This window comes from Anomaloglossus baeobatrachus, unplaced genomic scaffold (genome assembly GCF_048569485.1).
Source record: "Anomaloglossus baeobatrachus isolate aAnoBae1 unplaced genomic scaffold, aAnoBae1.hap1 Scaffold_649, whole genome shotgun sequence".
Lineage (NCBI taxonomy): Eukaryota > Metazoa > Chordata > Amphibia > Anura > Aromobatidae > Anomaloglossus > Anomaloglossus baeobatrachus.
In genome coordinates, this window is record NW_027445018.1 from 75,027 (window position 1) to 91,316 (window position 16,290).

At 47.1% G+C, this 16,290-nt stretch overlaps 9 non-coding genes across 9 annotated transcripts; all 9 read left to right on the plus strand.

Moving 5' to 3' along the window:
* The first annotated feature begins 835 nt into the window (after positions 1 to 835).
* LOC142286266 (U2 spliceosomal RNA) lies at positions 836 to 1,026 on the plus strand. The gene has a single exon (XR_012747468.1). It is a non-coding gene; the product is annotated as a U2 spliceosomal RNA (small nuclear RNA).
* A 1,387-nt stretch (positions 1,027 to 2,413) lies between these two features.
* Positions 2,414 to 2,604, plus strand: LOC142286267 (U2 spliceosomal RNA). Its single transcript, XR_012747469.1, has one exon. It is a non-coding gene; the product is annotated as a U2 spliceosomal RNA (small nuclear RNA).
* A 2,185-nt stretch (positions 2,605 to 4,789) lies between these two features.
* On the plus strand, positions 4,790 to 4,985 carry LOC142286220 (U2 spliceosomal RNA). The gene has a single exon (XR_012747427.1). It is a non-coding gene; the product is annotated as a U2 spliceosomal RNA (small nuclear RNA).
* Positions 4,986 to 7,174: 2,189 nt separating this feature from the next.
* Positions 7,175 to 7,367, plus strand: LOC142286219 (U2 spliceosomal RNA). Its single transcript, XR_012747426.1, has one exon. It is a non-coding gene; the product is annotated as a U2 spliceosomal RNA (small nuclear RNA).
* Positions 7,368 to 8,754: 1,387 nt separating this feature from the next.
* Positions 8,755 to 8,945, plus strand: LOC142286268 (U2 spliceosomal RNA). The gene has a single exon (XR_012747470.1). It is a non-coding gene; the product is annotated as a U2 spliceosomal RNA (small nuclear RNA).
* Positions 8,946 to 10,332: 1,387 nt separating this feature from the next.
* LOC142286269 (U2 spliceosomal RNA) lies at positions 10,333 to 10,523 on the plus strand. Its single transcript, XR_012747471.1, has one exon. It is a non-coding gene; the product is annotated as a U2 spliceosomal RNA (small nuclear RNA).
* A 1,387-nt stretch (positions 10,524 to 11,910) lies between these two features.
* Positions 11,911 to 12,101, plus strand: LOC142286270 (U2 spliceosomal RNA). Its single transcript, XR_012747472.1, has one exon. It is a non-coding gene; the product is annotated as a U2 spliceosomal RNA (small nuclear RNA).
* A 1,387-nt stretch (positions 12,102 to 13,488) lies between these two features.
* Positions 13,489 to 13,679, plus strand: LOC142286271 (U2 spliceosomal RNA). The gene has a single exon (XR_012747473.1). It is a non-coding gene; the product is annotated as a U2 spliceosomal RNA (small nuclear RNA).
* A 1,387-nt stretch (positions 13,680 to 15,066) lies between these two features.
* Positions 15,067 to 15,257, plus strand: LOC142286273 (U2 spliceosomal RNA). The gene has a single exon (XR_012747475.1). It is a non-coding gene; the product is annotated as a U2 spliceosomal RNA (small nuclear RNA).
* The last annotated feature ends 1,033 nt before the right edge of the window (positions 15,258 to 16,290 follow it).

The window sequence follows — 16,290 nt, forward strand, 5'->3', positions numbered from 1 at the left end:
GGGTGATGAATGTTTGCAACCTACTGCGAAGCCTCATACCGCAATATAAGGAACGTCAAATACTAAGAAAGGGCGGCCTATGAAAGAATTACTACTTTCAATAAGTACACTTAAACGGCTAATTGGGAATAGAAAAACTGTAAAAAGCCCTCTGAGAAAGCCCCCCTCTAACCTTTGATAGTAAGCTTTTCTGTAGTCTGCCTGTTGATGTATTTTCCGTTTGAACTGTGCACAACATGAAGAGACGGAACACTGGCGGCTTGTCACAATGCCCCCCGATGACATCACAATAGCGCTGCTGCCTAGAAAACAAGCTGCGCAGAAGAAGTTGTTCTTTGGGTGGGAGGGTGGGCTAGTGGAAGGAGGGGGCAATCTCTTTTTTTCCCGGGTGGTAGGGGGATGACAGGAGAAGGGAAGCGGGTGGTGAGAAAGGTACAGAGGGCAGGGTTTGGGGGCTGGGAAGGAAAGGGAAAAGATTAGGGTTTGGGGATGATGAAAGGGCTTTCTACGGGTAAGGATGGCAAAGGGTGGCAGTGACGGAAAGTCAGGCAACCTGTCCTGTCCGTCTTTTTGTATCGTGAATTGGAAAGACTGCAAGGGGGAGGGGAGTTGCTTGCGCCCTAAAGGAGGAGTTATTCAGATTCATTGCAGTGGGCGGCGGCTGCAAAACGCACCATTCTTCTTGTTTTGGCTCTGCAAAGCAGCCTTTTCAAGGGTTGGCTTGGGTGACAAAATGTCTTGTGTAGGCGTGGGTTTGTCTCCCTCTCGCTCTCTCTCCCTAAGATGTGTCCGGCATAGGCCAGGGTGCCACTCGAGGCCCAAACCAATTCTGGTTATCGCTTCTCGGCCTTTTGGCTAAGATCAAGTGTAGTATCTGTTCTTATCAGTTTAATATCTGATACGTCCCCTATCTGGGGACCATATATTAAATGGATTTTTAGAACAGGGAGATGGAAAAAGAGCTTGCTCTGTCCACTCCACGCATTGACCTGGTATTGCAGTACCTCCAGGAACGGTGCACCCCTTCTTAACCCAGTTTCCAAAAGCAGAACTCAATTCACCTGATTCATATTAGCCCGATTTAATGAATTGGAAGAAAGCATACGTCTTCATATGCACCTCAATTTGGCCCATTCACTTTTCACACTTCCTCCTTTTGTTTTTTATCTTTCACACTTTTGACTTTCTTTATTCATCCAAATAGCAAACTCATCACCACTCAACCTGACCAACTCGGCTATGTCCCCGTGCTGCAGTTCTCTGTCTTATCTAGATCATTTGCAATTGAATGGAATAGATCCCTTTTGGACAAAGTGGATTCACCTGCTGCTGCAGTGACCACAGGTGTGATAACATCTAGAATTGGCATCTGGTGCGATCTCTCCGCTTCCACTCCAAAGAAAGTTACCTGTTTATTCCTATCATGCATTGGTTTTTGGGGTTTTCTTTGAGTAATGATGATCTCTTTAGTAGTCTGTTGGCGCCCTCTCCTGGAGGAATAGTTTGCTTGCTCTTGGACATTCTAAAAGAGAGGTCATGATAGACATTGAGCTTCTGAGCTCAATTGGGGACAGTCATGGGTGATGAATGTTTGCAACCTACTGCGAAGCCTCATACCGCAATATAAGGAACGTCAAATACTAAGAAAGGGCGGCCTATGAAAGAATTACTACTTTCAATAAGTACACTTAAACGGCTAATTGGGAATAGAAAAACTGTAAAAAGCCCTCTGAGAAAGCCCCCCTCTAACCTTTGATAGTAAGCTTTTCTGTAGTCTGCCTGTTGATGTATTTTCCGTTTGAACTGTGCACAACATGAAGAGACGGAACACTGGCGGCTTGTCACAATGCCCCCCGATGACATCACAATAGCGCTGCTGCCTAGAAAACAAGCTGCGCAGAAGAAGTTGTTCTTTGGGTGGGAGGGTGGGCTAGTGGAAGGAGGGGGCAATCTCTTTTTTTCCCGGGTGGTAGGGGGATGACAGGAGAAGGGAAGCGGGTGGTGAGAAAGGTACAGAGGGCAGGGTTTGGGGGCTGGGAAGGAAAGGGAAAAGATTAGGGTTTGGGGATGATGAAAGGGCTTTCTACGGGTAAGGATGGCAAAGGGTGGCAGTGACGGAAAGTCAGGCAACCTGTCCTGTCCGTCTTTTTGTATCGTGAATTGGAAAGACTGCAAGGGGGAGGGGAGTTGCTTGCGCCCTAAAGGAGGAGTTATTCAGATTCATTGCAGTGGGCGGCGGCTGCAAAACGCACCATTCTTCTTGTTTTGGCTCTGCAAAGCAGCCTTTTCAAGGGTTGGCTTGGGTGACAAAATGTCTTGTGTAGGCGTGGGTTTGTCTCCCTCTCGCTCTCTCTCCCTAAGATGTGTCCGGCATAGGCCAGGGTGCCACTCGAGGCCCAAACCAATTCTGGTTATCGCTTCTCGGCCTTTTGGCTAAGATCAAGTGTAGTATCTGTTCTTATCAGTTTAATATCTGATACGTCCCCTATCTGGGGACCATATATTAAATGGATTTTTAGAACAGGGAGATGGAAAAAGAGCTTGCTCTGTCCACTCCACGCATTGACCTGGTATTGCAGTACCTCCAGGAACGGTGCACCCCTTCTTAACCCAGTTTCCAAAAGCAGAACTCAATTCACCTGATTCATATTAGCCCGATTTAATGAATTGGAAGAAAGCATACGTCTTCATATGCACCTCAATTTGGCCCATTCACTTTTCACACTTCCTCCTTTTGTTTTTTATCTTTCACACTTTTGACTTTCTTTATTCATCCAAATAGCAAACTCATCACCACTCAACCTGACCAACTCGGCTATGTCCCCGTGCTGCAGTTCTCTGTCTTATCTAGATCATTTGCAATTGAATGGAATAGATCCCTTTTGGACAAAGTGGATTCACCTGCTGCTGCAGTGACCACAGGTGTGATAACATCTAGAATTGGCATCTGGTGCGATCTCTCCGCTTCCACTCCAAAGAAAGTTACCTGTTTATTCCTATCATGCATTGGTTTTTGGGGTTTTCTTTGAGTAATGATGATCTCTTTAGTAGTCTGTTGGCGCCCTCTCCTGGAGGAATAGTTTGCTTGCTCTTGGACATTCTAAAAGAGAGGTCATGATAGACATTGAGCTTCTGAGCTCAATTGGGGACAGTCATGGGTGATGAATGTTTGCAACCTACTGCGAAGCCTCATACCGCAATATAAGGAACGTCAAATACTAAGAAAGGGCGGCCTATGAAAGAATTACTACTTTCAATAAGTACACTTAAACGGCTAATTGGGAATAGAAAAACTGTAAAAAGCCCTCTGAGAAAGCCCCCCTCTAACCTTTGATAGTAAGCTTTTCTGTAGTCTGCCTGTTGATGTATTTTCCGTTTGAACTGTGCACAACATGAAGAGACGGAACACTGGCGGCTTGTCACAATGCCCCCCGATGACATCACAATAGCGCTGCTGCCTAGAAAACAAGCTGCGCAGAAGAAGTTGTTCTTTGGGTGGGAGGGTGGGCTAGTGGAAGGAGGGGGCAATCTCTTTTTTTCCCGGGTGGTAGGGGGATGACAGGAGAAGGGAAGCGGGTGGTGAGAAAGGTACAGAGGGCAGGGTTTGGGGGCTGGGAAGGAAAGGGAAAAGATTAGGGTTTGGGGATGATGAAAGGGCTTTCTACGGGTAAGGATGGCAAAGGGTGGCAGTGACGGAAAGTCAGGCAACCTGTCCTGTCCGTCTTTTTGTATCGTGAATTGGAAAGACTGCAAGGGGGAGGGGAGTTGCTTGCGCCCTAAAGGAGGAGTTATTCAGATTCATTGCAGTGGGCGGCGGCTGCAAAACGCACCATTCTTCTTGTTTTGGCTCTGCAAAGCAGCCTTTTCAAGGGTTGGCTTGGGTGACAAAATGTCTTGTGTAGGCGTGGGTTTGTCTCCCTCTCGCTCTCTCTCCCTAAGATGTGTCCGGCATAGGCCAGGGTGCCACTCGAGGCCCAAACCAATTCTGGTTATCGCTTCTCGGCCTTTTGGCTAAGATCAAGTGTAGTGTTGTTCGAAGAGGTGGTTTAAGCTCCAGGCCACCTTAGTACAATGATACAATGCACACTGGAAGGTTGCGCTTGCTAGTACTCTGGGTGGATAGTATATTCATCTAGAGGAAAACATGGCCCTACCAGGATCGAGGCTATTAGACTGAGTAAGGGTGGGGGGCTATGGTACAACGTGCCCCAGGACTGACGACCCTGGAGTGAGTCTGAGCTTGCTGGCTTGGGACCCCGGCAAGCCTTGGGCTCTGTAGCACACCGTACCTTGCCTTTTCATACTTTTTGAGCATATTACCCTATCCCGGCCTTCTGGCTAGGAAGGGAAATTTTTATAATCCCGGTCGGAGGTCTGGTCAGCTTTGGGCTGAGAAACCAACACCCGGTTGGAGGTCTGGGTCAGCTTCGGCTGAGAAACCAACACCCGGTTGGAGGTCTGGGTCAGCTTCGGCTGAGAAACCAACACCCGGTTGGAGGTCCGGTTAGCCTTGGGCTGAGAAACCAACACCGGTTGACGGTCCGGGCAGTTTCGGCTGCGAAACCAACAACTAGTAGCTCTCTACTCCACTTGGGTAAGATGCCTGGGTGGACGCTGGGAGCAACGACAAGGCTCAACCATGCTTCGGCTTGGGGGAGCACCGAAGATCCCTGACCCTTGCTGTGGCCTTCTGGCTCGGAGGGACGGGGTTGATTTTTGGGGACCCTCTCCTCACGGTGGGGTCCACACGAATCCTAGCCTTTGCACTGTTTTTGGTGTGACTTCGGTCATGCATTTTTTGTGGTGCTTTGGAAAGCTTCATTAAATCAAAATCTGTTCTTATCAGTTTAATATCTGATATGTCCCCTATCTGGGGACCATATATTAAATGGATTTTTAGAACAGGGAGATGGAAAAAGAGCTTGCTCTGTCCACTCCACGCATTGACCTGGTATTGCAGTACCTCCAGGAACGGTGCACCCCTTCTTAACCCAGTTTCCAAAAGCAGAACTCAATTCACCTGATTCATATTAGCCCGATTTAATGAATTGGAAGAAAGCATACGTCTTCATATGCACCTCAATTTGGCCCATTCACTTTTCACACTTCCTCCTTTTGTTTTTTATCTTTCACACTTTTGACTTTCTTTATTCATCCAAATAGCAAACTCATCACCACTCAACCTGACCAACTCGGCTATGTCCCCGTGCTGCAGTTCTCTGTCTTATCTAGATCATTTGCAATTGAATGGAATAGATCCCTTTTGGACAAAGTGGATTCACCTGCTGCTGCAGTGACCACAGGTGTGATAACATCTAGAATTGGCATCTGGTGCGATCTCTCCGCTTCCACTCCAAAGAAAGTTACCTGTTTATTCCTATCATGCATTGGTTTTTGGGGTTTTCTTTGAGTAATGATGATCTCTTTAGTAGTCTGTTGGCGCCCTCTCCTGGAGGAATAGTTTGCTTGCTCTTGGACATTCTAAAAGAGAGGTCATGATAGACATTGAGCTTCTGAGCTCAATTGGGGACAGTCATGGGTGATGAATGTTTGCAACCTACTGCGAAGCCTCATACCGCAATATAAGGAACGTCAAATACTAAGAAAGGGCGGCCTATGAAAGAATTACTACTTTCAATAAGTACACTTAAACGGCTAATTGGGAATAGAAAAACTGTAAAAAGCCCTCTGAGAAAGCCCCCCTCTAACCTTTGATAGTAAGCTTTTCTGTAGTCTGCCTGTTGATGTATTTTCCGTTTGAACTGTGCACAACATGAAGAGACGGAACACTGGCGGCTTGTCACAATGCCCCCCGATGACATCACAATAGCGCTGCTGCCTAGAAAACAAGCTGCGCAGAAGAAGTTGTTCTTTGGGTGGGAGGGTGGGCTAGTGGAAGGAGGGGGCAATCTCTTTTTTTCCCGGGTGGTAGGGGGATGACAGGAGAAGGGAAGCGGGTGGTGAGAAAGGTACAGAGGGCAGGGTTTGGGGGCTGGGAAGGAAAGGGAAAAGATTAGGGTTTGGGGATGATGAAAGGGCTTTCTACGGGTAAGGATGGCAAAGGGTGGCAGTGACGGAAAGTCAGGCAACCTGTCCTGTCCGTCTTTTTGTATCGTGAATTGGAAAGACTGCAAGGGGGAGGGGAGTTGCTTGCGCCCTAAAGGAGGAGTTATTCAGATTCATTGCAGTGGGCGGCGGCTGCAAAACGCACCATTCTTCTTGTTTTGGCTCTGCAAAGCAGCCTTTTCAAGGGTTGGCTTGGGTGACAAAATGTCTTGTGTAGGCGTGGGTTTGTCTCCCTCTCGCTCTCTCTCCCTAAGATGTGTCCGGCATAGGCCAGGGTGCCACTCGAGGCCCAAACCAATTCTGGTTATCGCTTCTCGGCCTTTTGGCTAAGATCAAGAGTAGTGTTGTTCGAAGAGGTGGTTTAAGCTCCAGGCCACCTTAGTACAATGATACAATGCACACTGGAAGGTTGCGCTTGCTAGTACTCTGGGTGGATAGTATATTCATCTAGAGGAAAACATGGCCCTACCAGGATCGAGGCTATTAGACTGAGTAAGGGTGGGGGGCTATGGTACAACGTGCCCCAGGACTGACGACCCTGGAGTGAGTCTGAGCTTGCTGGCTTGGGACCCCGGCAAGCCTTGGGCTCTGTAGCACACCGTACCTTGCCTTTTCATACTTTTTGAGCATATTACCCTATCCCGGCCTTCTGGCTAGGAAGGGAAATTTTTATAATCCCGGTCGGAGGTCTGGTCAGCTTTGGGCTGAGAAACTAACACCCGGTTGGAGGTCTGGGTCAGCTTCGGCTGAGAAACCAACACCCGGTTGGAGGTCTGGGTCAGCTTCGGCTGAGAAACCAACACCCGGTTGGAGGTCCGGTTAGCCTTGGGCTGAGAAACCAACACCGGTTGACGGTCCAGGCAGTTTCGGCTGCGAAACCAACAACTAGTAGCTCTCTACTCCACTTGGGTAAGATGCCTGGGTGGACGCTGGGAGCAACGACAAGGCTCAACCAGGCTTCGGCTTGGGGGAGCACCGAAGATCCCTGACCCTTGCTGTGGCCTTCTGGCTCGGAGGGACGGGGTTGATTTTTGGGGACCCTCTCCTCACGGTGGGGTCCACACGAATCCTAGCCTTTGCACTGTTTTTGGTGTGACTTCGGTCATGCATTTTTTGTGGTGCTTTGGAAAGCTTCATTAAATCAAAAATCTGTTCTTATCAGTTTAATATCTGATACGTCCCCTATCTGGGGACCATATATTAAATGGATTTTTAGAACAGGGAGATGGAAAAAGAGCTTGCTCTGTCCACTCCACGCATTGACCTGGTATTGCAGTACCTCCAGGAACGGTGCACCCCTTCTTAACCCAGTTTCCAAAAGCAGAACTCAATTCACCTGATTCATATTAGCCCGATTTAATGAATTGGAAGAAAGCATACGTCTTCATATGCACCTCAATTTGGCCCATTCACTTTTCACACTTCCTCCTTTTGTTTTTTATCTTTCACACTTTTGACTTTCTTTATTCATCCAAATAGCAAACTCATCACCACTCAACCTGACCAACTCGGCTATGTCCCCGTGCTGCAGTTCTCTGTCTTATCTAGATCATTTGCAATTGAATGGAATAGATCCCTTTTGGACAAAGTGGATTCACCTGCTGCTGCAGTGACCACAGGTGTGATAACATCTAGAATTGGCATCTGGTGCGATCTCTCCGCTTCCACTCCAAAGAAAGTTACCTGTTTATTCCTATCATGCATTGGTTTTTGGGGTTTTCTTTGAGTAATGATGATCTCTTTAGTAGTCTGTTGGCGCCCTCTCCTGGAGGAATAGTTTGCTTGCTCTTGGACATTCTAAAAGAGAGGTCATGATAGACATTGAGCTTCTGAGCTCAATTGGGGACAGTCATGGGTGATGAATGTTTGCAACCTACTGCGAAGCCTCATACCGCAATATAAGGAACGTCAAATACTAAGAAAGGGCGGCCTATGAAAGAATTACTACTTTCAATAAGTACACTTAAACGGCTAATTGGGAATAGAAAAACTGTAAAAAGCCCTCTGAGAAAGCCCCCCTCTAACCTTTGATAGTAAGCTTTTCTGTAGTCTGCCTGTTGATGTATTTTCCGTTTGAACTGTGCACAACATGAAGAGACGGAACACTGGCGGCTTGTCACAATGCCCCCCGATGACATCACAATAGCGCTGCTGCCTAGAAAACAAGCTGCGCAGAAGAAGTTGTTCTTTGGGTGGGAGGGTGGGCTAGTGGAAGGAGGGGGCAATCTCTTTTTTTCCCGGGTGGTAGGGGGATGACAGGAGAAGGGAAGCGGGTGGTGAGAAAGGTACAGAGGGCAGGGTTTGGGGGCTGGGAAGGAAAGGGAAAAGATTAGGGTTTGGGGATGATGAAAGGGCTTTCTACGGGTAAGGATGGCAAAGGGTGGCAGTGACGGAAAGTCAGGCAACCTGTCCTGTCCGTCTTTTTGTATCGTGAATTGGAAAGACTGCAAGGGGGAGGGGAGTTGCTTGCGCCCTAAAGGAGGAGTTATTCAGATTCATTGCAGTGGGCGGCGGCTGCAAAACGCACCATTCTTCTTGTTTTGGCTCTGCAAAGCAGCCTTTTCAAGGGTTGGCTTGGGTGACAAAATGTCTTGTGTAGGCGTGGGTTTGTCTCCCTCTCGCTCTCTCTCCCTAAGATGTGTCCGGCATAGGCCAGGGTGCCACTCGAGGCCCAAACCAATTCTGGTTATCGCTTCTCGGCCTTTTGGCTAAGATCAAGTGTAGTATCTGTTCTTATCAGTTTAATATCTGATACGTCCCCTATCTGGGGACCATATATTAAATGGATTTTTAGAACAGGGAGATGGAAAAAGAGCTTGCTCTGTCCACTCCACGCATTGACCTGGTATTGCAGTACCTCCAGGAACGGTGCACCCCTTCTTAACCCAGTTTCCAAAAGCAGAACTCAATTCACCTGATTCATATTAGCCCGATTTAATGAATTGGAAGAAAGCATACGTCTTCATATGCACCTCAATTTGGCCCATTCACTTTTCACACTTCCTCCTTTTGTTTTTTATCTTTCACACTTTTGACTTTCTTTATTCATCCAAATAGCAAACTCATCACTACTCAACCTGACCAACTCGGCTATGTCCCCGTGCTGCAGTTCTCTGTCTTATCTAGATCATTTGCAATTGAATGGAATAGATCCCTTTTGGACAAAGTGGATTCACCTGCTGCTGCAGTGACCACAGGTGTGATAACATCTAGAATTGGCATCTGGTGCGATCTCTCCGCTTCCACTCCAAAGAAAGTTACCTGTTTATTCCTATCATGCATTGGTTTTTGGGGTTTTCTTTGAGTAATGATGATCTCTTTAGTAGTCTGTTGGCGCCCTCTCCTGGAGGAATAGTTTGCTTGCTCTTGGACATTCTAAAAGAGAGGTCATGATAGACATTGAGCTTCTGAGCTCAATTGGGGACAGTCATGGGTGATGAATGTTTGCAACCTACTGCGAAGCCTCATACCGCAATATAAGGAACGTCAAATACTAAGAAAGGGCGGCCTATGAAAGAATTACTACTTTCAATAAGTACACTTAAACGGCTAATTGGGAATAGAAAAACTGTAAAAAGCCCTCTGAGAAAGCCCCCCTCTAACCTTTGATAGTAAGCTTTTCTGTAGTCTGCCTGTTGATGTATTTTCCGTTTGAACTGTGCACAACATGAAGAGACGGAACACTGGCGGCTTGTCACAATGCCCCCCGATGACATCACAATAGCGCTGCTGCCTAGAAAACAAGCTGCGCAGAAGAAGTTGTTCTTTGGGTGGGAGGGTGGGCTAGTGGAAGGAGGGGGCAATCTCTTTTTTTCCCGGGTGGTAGGGGGATGACAGGAGAAGGGAAGCGGGTGGTGAGAAAGGTACAGAGGGCAGGGTTTGGGGGCTGGGAAGGAAAGGGAAAAGATTAGGGTTTGGGGATGATGAAAGGGCTTTCTACGGGTAAGGATGGCAAAGGGTGGCAGTGACGGAAAGTCAGGCAACCTGTCCTGTCCGTCTTTTTGTATCGTGAATTGGAAAGACTGCAAGGGGGAGGGGAGTTGCTTGCGCCCTAAAGGAGGAGTTATTCAGATTCATTGCAGTGGGCGGCGGCTGCAAAACGCACCATTCTTCTTGTTTTGGCTCTGCAAAGCAGCCTTTTCAAGGGTTGGCTTGGGTGACAAAATGTCTTGTGTAGGCGTGGGTTTGTCTCCCTCTCGCTCTCTCTCCCTAAGATGTGTCCGGCATAGGCCAGGGTGCCACTCGAGGCCCAAACCAATTCTGGTTATCGCTTCTCGGCCTTTTGGCTAAGATCAAGTGTAGTATCTGTTCTTATCAGTTTAATATCTGATACGTCCCCTATCTGGGGACCATATATTAAATGGATTTTTAGAACAGGGAGATGGAAAAAGAGCTTGCTCTGTCCACTCCACGCATTGACCTGGTATTGCAGTACCTCCAGGAACGGTGCACCCCTTCTTAACCCAGTTTCCAAAAGCAGAACTCAATTCACCTGATTCATATTAGCCCGATTTAATGAATTGGAAGAAAGCATACGTCTTCATATGCACCTCAATTTGGCCCATTCACTTTTCACACTTCCTCCTTTTGTTTTTTATCTTTCACACTTTTGACTTTCTTTATTCATCCAAATAGCAAACTCATCACCACTCAACCTGACCAACTCGGCTATGTCCCCGTGCTGCAGTTCTCTGTCTTATCTAGATCATTTGCAATTGAATGGAATAGATCCCTTTTGGACAAAGTGGATTCACCTGCTGCTGCAGTGACCACAGGTGTGATAACATCTAGAATTGGCATCTGGTGCGATCTCTCCGCTTCCACTCCAAAGAAAGTTACCTGTTTATTCCTATCATGCATTGGTTTTTGGGGTTTTCTTTGAGTAATGATGATCTCTTTAGTAGTCTGTTGGCGCCCTCTCCTGGAGGAATAGTTTGCTTGCTCTTGGACATTCTAAAAGAGAGGTCATGATAGACATTGAGCTTCTGAGCTCAATTGGGGACAGTCATGGGTGATGAATGTTTGCAACCTACTGCGAAGCCTCATACCGCAATATAAGGAACGTCAAATACTAAGAAAGGGCGGCCTATGAAAGAATTACTACTTTCAATAAGTACACTTAAACGGCTAATTGGGAATAGAAAAACTGTAAAAAGCCCTCTGAGAAAGCCCCCCTCTAACCTTTGATAGTAAGCTTTTCTGTAGTCTGCCTGTTGATGTATTTTCCGTTTGAACTGTGCACAACATGAAGAGACGGAACACTGGCGGCTTGTCACAATGCCCCCCGATGACATCACAATAGCGCTGCTGCCTAGAAAACAAGCTGCGCAGAAGAAGTTGTTCTTTGGGTGGGAGGGTGGGCTAGTGGAAGGAGGGGGCAATCTCTTTTTTTCCCGGGTGGTAGGGGGATGACAGGAGAAGGGAAGCGGGTGGTGAGAAAGGTACAGAGGGCAGGGTTTGGGGGCTGGGAAGGAAAGGGAAAAGATTAGGGTTTGGGGATGATGAAAGGGCTTTCTACGGGTAAGGATGGCAAAGGGTGGCAGTGACGGAAAGTCAGGCAACCTGTCCTGTCCGTCTTTTTGTATCGTGAATTGGAAAGACTGCAAGGGGGAGGGGAGTTGCTTGCGCCCTAAAGGAGGAGTTATTCAGATTCATTGCAGTGGGCGGCGGCTGCAAAACGCACCATTCTTCTTGTTTTGGCTCTGCAAAGCAGCCTTTTCAAGGGTTGGCTTGGGTGACAAAATGTCTTGTGTAGGCGTGGGTTTGTCTCCCTCTCGCTCTCTCTCCCTAAGATGTGTCCGGCATAGGCCAGGGTGCCACTCGAGGCCCAAACCAATTCTGGTTATCGCTTCTCGGCCTTTTGGCTAAGATCAAGTGTAGTATCTGTTCTTATCAGTTTAATATCTGATACGTCCCCTATCTGGGGACCATATATTAAATGGATTTTTAGAACAGGGAGATGGAAAAAGAGCTTGCTCTGTCCACTCCACGCATTGACCTGGTATTGCAGTACCTCCAGGAACGGTGCACCCCTTCTTAACCCAGTTTCCAAAAGCAGAACTCAATTCACCTGATTCATATTAGCCCGATTTAATGAATTGGAAGAAAGCATACGTCTTCATATGCACCTCAATTTGGCCCATTCACTTTTCACACTTCCTCCTTTTGTTTTTTATCTTTCACACTTTTGACTTTCTTTATTCATCCAAATAGCAAACTCATCACCACTCAACCTGACCAACTCGGCTATGTCCCCGTGCTGCAGTTCTCTGTCTTATCTAGATCATTTGCAATTGAATGGAATAGATCCCTTTTGGACAAAGTGGATTCACCTGCTGCTGCAGTGACCACAGGTGTGATAACATCTAGAATTGGCATCTGGTGCGATCTCTCCGCTTCCACTCCAAAGAAAGTTACCTGTTTATTCCTATCATGCATTGGTTTTTGGGGTTTTCTTTGAGTAATGATGATCTCTTTAGTAGTCTGTTGGCGCCCTCTCCTGGAGGAATAGTTTGCTTGCTCTTGGACATTCTAAAAGAGAGGTCATGATAGACATTGAGCTTCTGAGCTCAATTGGGGACAGTCATGGGTGATGAATGTTTGCAACCTACTGCGAAGCCTCATACCGCAATATAAGGAACGTCAAATACTAAGAAAGGGCGGCCTATGAAAGAATTACTACTTTCAATAAGTACACTTAAACGGCTAATTGGGAATAGAAAAACTGTAAAAAGCCCTCTGAGAAAGCCCCCCTCTAACCTTTGATAGTAAGCTTTTCTGTAGTCTGCCTGTTGATGTATTTTCCGTTTGAACTGTGCACAACATGAAGAGACGGAACACTGGCGGCTTGTCACAATGCCCCCCGATGACATCACAATAGCGCTGCTGCCTAGAAAACAAGCTGCGCAGAAGAAGTTGTTCTTTGGGTGGGAGGGTGGGCTAGTGGAAGGAGGGGGCAATCTCTTTTTTTCCCGGGTGGTAGGGGGATGACAGGAGAAGGGAAGCGGGTGGTGAGAAAGGTACAGAGGGCAGGGTTTGGGGGCTGGGAAGGAAAGGGAAAAGATTAGGGTTTGGGGATGATGAAAGGGCTTTCTACGGGTAAGGATGGCAAAGGGTGGCAGTGACGGAAAGTCAGGCAACCTGTCCTGTCCGTCTTTTTGTATCGTGAATTGGAAAGACTGCAAGGGGGAGGGGAGTTGCTTGCGCCCTAAAGGAGGAGTTATTCAGATTCATTGCAGTGGGCGGCGGCTGCAAAACGCACCATTCTTCTTGTTTTGGCTCTGCAAAGCAGCCTTTTCAAGGGTTGGCTTGGGTGACAAAATGTCTTGTGTAGGCGTGGGTTTGTCTCCCTCTCGCTCTCTCTCCCTAAGATGTGTCCGGCATAGGCCAGGGTGCCACTCGAGGCCCAAACCAATTCTGGTTATCGCTTCTCGGCCTTTTGGCTAAGATCAAGTGTAGTATCTGTTCTTATCAGTTTAATATCTGATACGTCCCCTATCTGGGGACCATATATTAAATGGATTTTTAGAACAGGGAGATGGAAAAAGAGCTTGCTCTGTCCACTCCACGCATTGACCTGGTATTGCAGTACCTCCAGGAACGGTGCACCCCTTCTTAACCCAGTTTCCAAAAGCAGAACTCAATTCACCTGATTCATATTAGCCCGATTTAATGAATTGGAAGAAAGCATACGTCTTCATATGCACCTCAATTTGGCCCATTCACTTTTCACACTTCCTCCTTTTGTTTTTTATCTTTCACACTTTTGACTTTCTTTATTCATCCAAATAGCAAACTCATCACCACTCAACCTGACCAACTCGGCTATGTCCCCGTGCTGCAGTTCTCTGTCTTATCTAGATCATTTGCAATTGAATGGAATAGATCCCTTTTGGACAAAGTGGATTCACCTGCTGCTGCAGTGACCACAGGTGTGATAACATCTAGAATTGGCATCTGGTGCGATCTCTCCGCTTCCACTCCAAAGAAAGTTACCTGTTTATTCCTATCATGCATTGGTTTTTGGGGTTTTCTTTGAGTAATGATGATCTCTTTAGTAGTCTGTTGGCGCCCTCTCCTGGAGGAATAGTTTGCTTGCTCTTGGACATTCTAAAAGAGAGGTCATGATAGACATTGAGCTTCTGAGCTCAATTGGGGACAGTCATGGGTGATGAATGTTTGCAACCTACTGCGAAGCCTCATACCGCAATATAAGGAACGTCAAATACTAAGAAAGGGCGGCCTATGAAAGAATTACTACTTTCAATAAGTACACTTAAACGGCTAATTGGGAATAGAAAAACTGTAAAAAGCCCTCTGAGAAAGCCCCCCTCTAACCTTTGATAGTAAGCTTTTCTGTAGTCTGCCTGTTGATGTATTTTCCGTTTGAACTGTGCACAACATGAAGAGACGGAACACTGGCGGCTTGTCACAATGCCCCCCGATGACATCACAATAGCGCTGCTGCCTAGAAAACAAGCTGCGCAGAAGAAGTTGTTCTTTGGGTGGGAGGGTGGGCTAGTGGAAGGAGGGGGCAATCTCTTTTTTTCCCGGGTGGTAGGGGGATGACAGGAGAAGGGAAGCGGGTGGTGAGAAAGGTACAGAGGGCAGGGTTTGGGGGCTGGGAAGGAAAGGGAAAAGATTAGGGTTTGGGGATGATGAAAGGGCTTTCTACGGGTAAGGATGGCAAAGGGTGGCAGTGACGGAAAGTCAGGCAACCTGTCCTGTCCGTCTTTTTGTATCGTGAATTGGAAAGACTGCAAGGGGGAGGGGAGTTGCTTGCGCCCTAAAGGAGGAGTTATTCAGATTCATTGCAGTGGGCGGCGGCTGCAAAACGCACCATTCTTCTTGTTTTGGCTCTGCAAAGCAGCCTTTTCAAGGGTTGGCTTGGGTGACAAAATGTCTTGTGTAGGCGTGGGTTTGTCTCCCTCTCGCTCTCTCTCCCTAAGATGTGTCCGGCATAGGCCAGGGTGCCACTCGAGGCCCAAACCAATTCTGGTTATCGCTTCTCGGCCTTTTGGCTAAGATCAAGTGTAGTATCTGTTCTTATCAGTTTAATATCTGATACGTCCCCTATCTGGGGACCATATATTAAATGGATTTTTAGAACAGGGAGATGGAAAAAGAGCTTGCTCTGTCCACTCCACGCATTGACCTGGTATTGCAGTACCTCCAGGAACGGTGCACCCCTTCTTAACCCAGTTTCCAAAAGCAGAACTCAATTCACCTGATTCATATTAGCCCGATTTAATGAATTGGAAGAAAGCATACGTCTTCATATGCACCTCAATTTGGCCCATTCACTTTTCACACTTCCTCCTTTTGTTTTTTATCTTTCACACTTTTGACTTTCTTTATTCATCCAAATAGCAAACTCATCACCACTCAACCTGACCAACTCGGCTATGTCCCCGTGCTGCAGTTCTCTGTCTTATCTAGATCATTTGCAATTGAATGGAATAGATCCCTTTTGGACAAAGTGGATTCACCTGCTGCTGCAGTGACCACAGGTGTGATAACATCTAGAATTGGCATCTGGTGCGATCTCTCCGCTTCCACTCCAAAGAAAGTTACCTGTTTATTCCTATCATGCATTGGTTTTTGGGGTTTTCTTTGAGTAATGATGATCTCTTTAGTAGTCTGTTGGCGCCCTCTCCTGGAGGAATAGTTTGCTTGCTCTTGGACATTCTAAAAGAGAGGTCATGATAGACATTGAGCTTCTGAGCTCAATTGGGGACAGTCATGGGTGATGAATGTTTGCAACCTACTGCGAAGCCTCATACCGCAATATAAGGAACGTCAAATACTAAGAAAGGGCGGCCTATGAAAGAATTACTACTTTCAATAAGTACACTTAAACGGCTAATTGGGAATAGAAAAACTGTAAAAAGCCCTCTGAGAAAGCCCCCCTCTAACCTTTGATAGTAAGCTTTTCTGTAGTCTGCCTGTTGATGTATTTTCCGTTTGAACTGTGCACAACATGAAGAGACGGAACACTGGCGGCTTGTCACAATGCCCCCCGATGACATCACAATAGCGCTGCTGCCTAGAAAACAAGCTGCGCAGAAGAAGTTGTTCTTTGGGTGGGAGGGTGGGCTAGTGGAAGGAGGGGGCAATCTCTTTTTTTCCCGGGTGGTAGGGGGATGACAGGAGAAGGGAAGCGGGTGGTGAGAAAGGTACAGAGGGCAGGGTTTGGGGGCTGGGAAGGAAAGGGAAAAGATTAGG